The sequence below is a fragment of the Palaemon carinicauda genome, chromosome 5, assembly GCF_036898095.1.
Source record: "Palaemon carinicauda isolate YSFRI2023 chromosome 5, ASM3689809v2, whole genome shotgun sequence".
NCBI lineage: Eukaryota > Metazoa > Arthropoda > Malacostraca > Decapoda > Palaemonidae > Palaemon > Palaemon carinicauda.
The window spans coordinates 44,529,236-44,535,821 of NC_090729.1; positions in this window are offsets into that span (position 1 = coordinate 44,529,236).

Genomic DNA, 6,586 nt, shown 5'->3' on the forward strand with positions numbered 1-6,586 from the left:
ACTCTTGTATGATAAGCAGGATCCTACAAGTCAAGGAGCCCAACAACGAAAAATGATCCTGTGAGAAGAGAAAATAAAGAAAAAAATAAACTACAAAAGATGTAATGAGAAATTGAAATAAAATATAGTAAAAACAGTACTAACAGTGAAAAAAGATCTTTCATAAATAAATTATAAAGATAGTCTTATGTCAGCCTGTTCAACATGTTTCAACTTTTTATTTGCTTGGCAAGAAAATTACATATTATTAAAACAATGCATATTTTTCATCTGAGGATTGCACCCCCTCTCCCTTGGGGTGGCCCCGGCCTTGGTTGAGTACCACTGATATATAGCTTCATAGAGGTAAAGACCTTCAATAGGAAAATTAGGAAAATATGTATCTAGGGGGGTATCAAAGCCAATGGAAAAGCTAACATTTTATGAATCTTTCCAAACAATCCTTAAATATTAATGCCATCAGTTTTTGCTGCACAATATAACTAACAGGGAAAAATATTATTCATAATCATCCACATTTTTTCTGTTAGTTTGGCTCTTATAAAGTAGGAATTATCATAAGTTTTACTTATATATGTCTGTGTTTATCTATGTAGAACATTAATTAATTACAGTAAAATTCGTTCAGTATGCACAAATGCGATATGGCTGAGAATTATGAAAGAATTAGAAAAGAATAATGTAAAATATTGGTTGAACCATCCAAAGAAAATCAAATACCTCCACATTTCTTCTATTGCATTGAATTTCACCTGTAAACTAACATATGTGAATTAGATTAATAGAGCAATTTATTTTTAAGAAAAATATGTAGTCTTAGTTAATTTACGTCTAGAAGAAATCCATATACATTCAAACAAACAAATATATATATATATATATATATATATATATATATATATATATATATATATATATATATATATATATATATATTATATATATATATATATATATATATATATATATATTTATTTATACTTTATTTGGGTATGATACTGTATGGGTTAATATTATGAGAAAGGACATTAAAGGTATTGCTCAAAACATTATAGTGCAAAAGAATAATATGTAAAACAGCGTCAGCATTTTTTTTCCAGCCTAGTGAGGAAAGAATACAATTTCAATATCAATATCCTCATGACGATAACTTTAATTTTTGCCACTGAGAAAATAGGATAAACAAAAAATCAAAAGACTTTAAATTTCTAAACATTCCTTTTCATATTGACTTTGGAACCTCAAAAATTTCACTGTATATCTACTGTAGAAAAATTAAAGTTAAAATAGAATCCACCCAGACGTCTCATAATGAATGCCGTATGTGTGGGAGGATTTTTGCAAGTCTAACGATGTCTTGAAGCAAATCCTGTTCTTAACGCGTATACAATTTAGAAGAATATTCGTCTTGCATTAGTGCTCTTTTTTTCTGCCAACAGATATTTACACAAAGATAGTTTCACAAAAAGCTTTTTTATGATTTCGGAATTGGCCAGACAAGACTTGTCCGAAGTCCCATTACATGGAAGCTGCGAGTTCTTTGAAATATGGGCCTACAGATTTTTATACCAAGATGCAGAAGTTTTGCAGTAAGCTATTTGTATGATTTCGGAATTTGTGAGATAGGAATTGTCCAACCTCCCACCACAACCTAACTTTGAGTTGTTTGAAGTTATAACCTACATAATTTGCTTTAAAGTGAGGACCTAGAGATTTTGGTTTGAAGTGAGGGCCTACAGATTTGGACTTAAAGCTAGTTGTTTTATGATTTCGGAATCGGCGATACAACACTTGTCTGACCTTCCACTACACCCAAGCTGCTATTTTTTTTTTATATATTTTTTTTTCTTTTTTTTTTGAGGACCTACATATTTTGGATTGAATAGAGGGCCTTCAGATTTTGATATAAAGAGTTTTGCAATAAGCGTCTTTTTTATGATTTCGGGATTGAAGAGACAAGATTTGTCCAAACTCCCACTACACCTAAGCTGCGAATTGTTTGAAGTAAAGGCTTACATATTTTGAAATAAACATAGTTTCACAATATGCGCTTTTATGATTTTGAAATTGTCGAAACAAGACTTGTCTGACCCGCCCCCCCCCCCCCCCCCCATCCTTACACACAAGATGTGATTTTTATTTTTTTTTTTTTTTTAAGTTGGGGCTGCAGATATTCACACGAAGATAGTTTTGCAATATGCGTTTTTTTGATTTTGGGATTGACGAAAAAAGACTTGTCCGATAACCCCCTCCCCTCCCACACCCAAGCTGTAAGTTTTTAAAAAGTTATTTTTTTTTATGGTTAGGTGCTGATATCCTCCCCCCAAAAAAAGAAACTCCGTACTGTAATGCCCCCCCCCCAATATATATATATATATATATATATATATATATATATATATATATATATATATATATATATATATATATATATATATATATATATATATATATATATATATATACATATATAGAAATAAAAAATAGGTCTATGGAATGTAACGCACGTTCTACTATTACAGAGCCTTCTTATAGTCTCAGTATGGGCCCTGAAGGAAGTCATTAAGAAGAATTTTTTTAAAGGTGCTATTTTGATGTATTTGCATAGTATACAGTATGTTGTGTAAGTTGGTTAATCAAAATAGAAGGAATGAACGACAATGGTTTAGTAAAATTAAGCATAATACAGATATGTTAAGATGTAGGATGGTTGATGTGAAAGATGTTTAGAAAGGAGGTGCCCTGAACTCTTAAAAGCTAAAGATTCATGCAACATAAGGAAGAATGACATATTACTGATGAGGTGTCTCTTTGAGCGTATGAAGCTCTTCAAAACTCAACCAGTCAAAGTAATAATGTGCGGTGACTAACGTGCATTTTCTTCCTTCTGGAGGCATTCGCTGTTAGTTGAAAAACCTCAAAGTGAGAGAGAGAGAGAGAGAGAGAGAGAGAGAGAGAGAGAGAGAGAAGGAGAGAGAGAGGAGAGAGAGAGAGAGAGAGAGAGAGGCTCGAAAATACGGAAGTATATTTTTACGTATGTTTCCTACCGGAACAGGAACCGCAGTAAGTTACTCTGTTAAAGAGTTCATTGATTGCTTTTAGAGATTTCCAACAGTAGCGGAAATATTTTCCTTTGAAGTGAATTTGTTTTTTCGTGTTCCACTGATTTTAGTATTATATAGTTTCCGTGAAAATAAAAAGATAGAAAAAAAATATAGTTATCATCTGTTGTTAAAGAAAACATCCTGGAATTCTTGCTGGAGTAAACTGCCTTAATAGACTCGAATAACAACCCAATTTTCCCTTTCGAGTTTTATTTATTACTATAAAAACATATATTTGATAATTTACAATATATATATATATATATATATATATATATATATATATATATATATATATATATATATATATATATATATTTATAAATTCGTGGGATATTAGTATAATCGTGTATCTCTGAATGTTAAAAAAAAAAAAAATAAAATAACTTGCTAATATCAATAACTTTGTATGCATTGGGAAATATAATCATGTGCACCTCTTTTTGCTGAAAATCTATGCTACGAAACAAGGTAATGATTCCGCTACTTGTGATCTACTATAAAGCACAGCAATAACTCCAGTGTTTAATGGATCGGAAACTTGGGCTCAAGGACGAAACAAGGAAGCGAAACTTATGAGAACGGATATGAGAATACTGAGGTGAATAATGGTAATATATCACTGTTTAAAAGATTAGAAAATGATGGAATTATAAGTATGGAAGGCATAGTGAAGATTACAGTGGTGATAAGAGTATCAAGATTGAGGTGGTGTGGGCAGGTGTTGAGGATGGATGGTGGCGAGGGAGTGAGAGGACCTTGGAAAAACCTATTATGGCTGGTGGGAAGATCAAGAAGGAAGTATAAAGAATAGCTTCCGAGGTAAGGTGAAGGATGATTAGAGAGAAGTCTGGTGGATGAGGGGGCATTTGATAGAAGGCATTGGTGAGGGCGCACCAGGTAACCGTCTCTAAATGTAGGAAAAACAGTGTGAAAAGTGTAGCATGTTTTTGAAAAACGTACATTTTGGTAAACACACATTCATTTTCTGGTTTACTTCATATGTATAAGACTATATCTGCATTTAAAATTCATAATAGATCTAGCAGTGCTACAATTGTACTACGGAAAAAAGTAATATGCACATTTAGTAGGATAAACATAAAAAAAAAAAAAATATTCGATGCTCAAAAATGTAATAAGTAAACTTTAATTTTATTTTTGGATAATGATCGATATAAATTTCAACGTGCATCTTTTATCATAGCTGCATACAGTTCTAACGCCAAGGCAGGCCAAAAAGTTAAATATAAAATTCCAATTCAGATGTTTAATGAATTTTTTCTTTTTTTTTGGCATATGAAATAGTATTGTTATTTTGTATATTGAATTTTTCTTCTAGCAAAATTATTTGAAAAAAAATTAAGTGTATTCTCTTTGTTTCATTGCACCTTTCCATTTACTCGAATTTTATAAATATTCGAAAAAAAATATGACCCTAAGCAAGGACAAAATAAATTTTTATAATATCCTATTATTAATATGATAGAAACGTATTAGATGTATATGTAAATATGATTAATTTTATTAATGGAATAGATTTTAGAATAGTTTAATCACCTTCTACAACTCATTTCAGAAACTGTGTTACCTCTTTTTTGATGATTTTATTCGCTAACGAGGTATTGGATCACTATTACATCCTTTCACAGTTCATGTCACACCTTGTGATAAATTTTTAGTACATAAGGCATTACCAAAAGTGTATGTGTAAGCTAAAGAGTTACATGGTTAGGAAGTGTACGAGTAATTTCTCTGCATTTTTAAACTGTCAAGAGTATGTTGCTTTACTCGTGCACTTCTGGCAATGCACTATGCAGTCAGAATATAGAACAAGGTGAAAGATAAAATATGGCAGAGTGTGATAATGATCCAACTCTTTGTTAGTGAGAAAATTCAGAGAATTGACGTAACGCAGATAAGAAATAGATGGAGATTAAACAATTTGAAAATCTATTCCATGATTCCAATTAAAAGCTATGAAACTGGTGTGTTGGAAAGTTTGTTAAAATCCACTTGAATGAAAGACAGTGATCTAACTAAGGTTCCGACTTTATTCAGAGTCGCTGGTGACATATCCGATGGGGATATTACCTTTTATGTAAGAATCCAAGGGATGGATCCTAATATGAGGTAGATATTTATTTCTATTTGAACACGGTGTTGTTTTGATTTTCATTCATATATTGACTCATTAGGGATAATTTGAATTAAAAACTATCAATTATGTCTCCAACTTGGTTGAGAAGCTAGGTAAAATTTGTTGTTATATGAAACAGTGATCTCACCTATTGAATTGTGAAATGCAATTAGTACTTAGTTTGTTTTAGTAAAAGAGTATTATCAATTCTATACAAATTTCCTTAATATATATAGTATATATATATATATATATATATATATATATATATATATATATATATATATATATGTAAATTTTATATATATATATATATATATATATATATATATATATATATATATATATATATATATATATATATATATATATTCTGTATATATATATATATATATATATATATATATATATATATATATATATATATATATATATATATATATATATATATATACATATATATATATATATATATATATATATATATATATATATATATATAATATATATATATATATATATATATATATATATATATATATATATATATATATATACACACACACACACACACACACACACACACATATATATATATATATATATATATATATATATATATATATATATATATATATATATCACAACAAACCCAAATGTAGTCGTTACTAGTCCACAAAAAACAAAGGCCACGAACGTGCCCTTGTCGATGTCAAGGATATGGTCATTTAATCACCTCGATATCCATTGCACATCGATGATAATAGCAGACTTTAGTCTGATCGCTCACAGCAAACCAACCTAGTATGGGTGGCCCTAACTTATGTATCATGTTGATCATGATGTCACACAGACCTTTTCACCACGTTATTGTATCAAAATTCAAAAAAGGGATATATATATATATATATATATATATATATATATATATATATATATATATATATATATATATATATATATATATATATATCTAAAGGCTAATATTAACAGTTGTTTACTTCATGCCAAATGCTTATCAAAGTAGTCTAGAAAGGTATGTTCCTGGACGAAATTAAATCTAATTACAGACCGAGTTTGCTCATCGGAGGCCAGATGTCATTACCTACCTTATTTTTACTTGTCAGATCATTTTATATCACCTCTCGCTTATAGGAGCTGGCACGTGGTACATGGATATGCTGAGCAGGCCATCTGTGTGGGTCGCTTTTAAAAGTAAGCAATACTTGCCTCCGCTGTGCGAGATCGTTTTGTGGCTGTCTCTAATTACATCCCACTAGACATCCACTGGAAGAGCGCCGCATCCCGTAATGTTCAGTAACAAAGGTATATGAAATAACAC